Below are 2142 nucleotides of genomic sequence, written 5' to 3'. Positions count from 1 at the left end.
GCTAATTTTTTTTAAAAAATATATTTTATTATTTTTATACTGATCAAACTACGTTTGAATTAAGCTTGAAAGCTTAACCATTGTACAAAAGAATGTGCTCAACATAATTTGTTAAGTTTGTATATGAATTGAGCTCAAAGGGACTTTTATAAATTAATCCTAGTTGATTATTGAACAATTTTATTTATTTTCCAATTGTAATCCCACTCCATCTAGAAGACCCTGTATAAATTTTTAACATTGTCGGAAAAATCGCAATTTGGTGCTGAAAGTATGGAATTTTTTTAGTTCTTTTGGTATCCATTTTTGTAACTGGACCTTGCAACTAAAATTTTTTGCATTGAGGACAAAACTAGCTGAAATTTGCGGATTATTCAGAAAATATCATGTAATCTGCATATAACCCAAATAAATTAAAAATTCCTGCCAAAATGTGGCTTTGTATCCCAAACTTCACTAGTTGTTTTGGGAAAAATATTTTAGTCTCAGAAGTGTAGGAGATAATCACTATGTTTGGTTTCAATTTTGCTTCATCTCCGAGATGGGTCAAAACATGGACAATGTTTGCCTTGATTTGTTTTGGAAGTTTTGGTGGTGTTTTGAGATGTTTTGAAACAGTGCCTCTTTTATTTTTGGTCAAAATAAATCTACACCAACAAATAAAAAAATTATATTCATACTCGTACATATATATAAATATATATGAAAGAGACATGATTTGACAATGAACAGTAATTTTTGCCTCCTACTAAACAACATCAAACATATCATACTTATTTTAAATTATCTCCAAAAATAAATCCAAACATACACACTATCTCTAACACATACTTATTTATTTTTGTTTTTCTCTCTTTATCTTCACAAAGTATATCAAAACAAGTTAAAAATAAAACCAAACATAGTGAATGTTTTTTGTCAAGTCAGTATCCATTTTTGGCCGAATCACCAATTTATTTGATTCATGTGCAGGTCACATAATATTTTCCAACAAAATTGTCAAACTTCGATCAAATTTGTCCTCAATGTGCAATTTTTTTTGTTACAAGGTGTAATTGTAAAAATAGTTTTCAACGGGACAAATATATGCCACTTCCATACGGACAGGAGAATTCTAAGTTAGCTTTCCACATCTATACAAAGACTCAAACATTAGAGGGTCTTTTGACGGACCAAGTTCAGTAATCCCTAACTGTATTTGTGGATGCAGGATACATATGGGAGCACGTCCCAAGACGTCGTTTCTTGGTCCTCTTGTCCTGTAACCTTGTACTAAACGACTCGATACACGATCACCCGCACGACCTTGACAATTATAATCCAAAGGGACACTCACTCCGATCAAGTAAAACTATTACATCAGACGTTTCTACAAGCAACTATAGGTACTTTGACTAATTAATGACAACGTTATTAGTTTGAACAAACAGTTCCTAAATAAAAGACTTTACAGTTGAGAGCATTTAATCGTTCTGCACTGCCATAATGGGAATCATTATAACCTGTAAACCGTGCAGATTTTACTCTCTTTAAAGGCTGCTGATGATGAGGACCCCAGATTCTACTAATTAAATGGAGAAACCTAACAATGGCAAGGTAGGGTATATGGCATTCATTCCCTGACAGACAAGGCTGGGAAGTTTATCCCTCGAGCCCTCTTTACTCTTTAGAGCATCCATTACACTCCAACTACTTTGACATTGAAGATTAAATGCATCTTAAGTTAATTTTTTAGAGCAGTATTTTGATCTTGTATCTTTCTAGTTTTTGCGATCTTAGTTCGCGTTGGAGTTCACATCCACTGGTGAGAAGGGTCAACTCCAACAAAAAAAAAGGACCGAAATCGCGAAAATGAATAAGGTAAAGAATCAAAATGTTGTCCCAAAAAGTCAAATGACAAAAAATATTGAAAAAAAAAATAGTCTAAACAATTAATAGCCCCAATGTTAAAAAGTTACGTGAGATGCATATGTATTTTTTTCGATGAAAAGAGTGAATTTTGGTGGAAAAAAGGACTAAAATCGCAAATATTTAAGAAATATAGGATTAAAATACAAGTCTAAAAAGTTAGAAAAGGTAACCAATTTAAGAGATCAAAAATGTATTTAAGTCCAGTCATAAAGGATTAGTACGGCAAGGAAA

The sequence above is a fragment of the Sesamum indicum genome, linkage group LG15, assembly GCF_000512975.1.
Source record: "Sesamum indicum cultivar Zhongzhi No. 13 linkage group LG15, S_indicum_v1.0, whole genome shotgun sequence".
Classification (NCBI taxonomy): Eukaryota; Viridiplantae; Streptophyta; class Magnoliopsida; order Lamiales; family Pedaliaceae; genus Sesamum; species Sesamum indicum.
The sequence above is the reverse complement of the archived record's forward strand: the minus strand, read 5'-3'. Positions refer to the sequence as shown.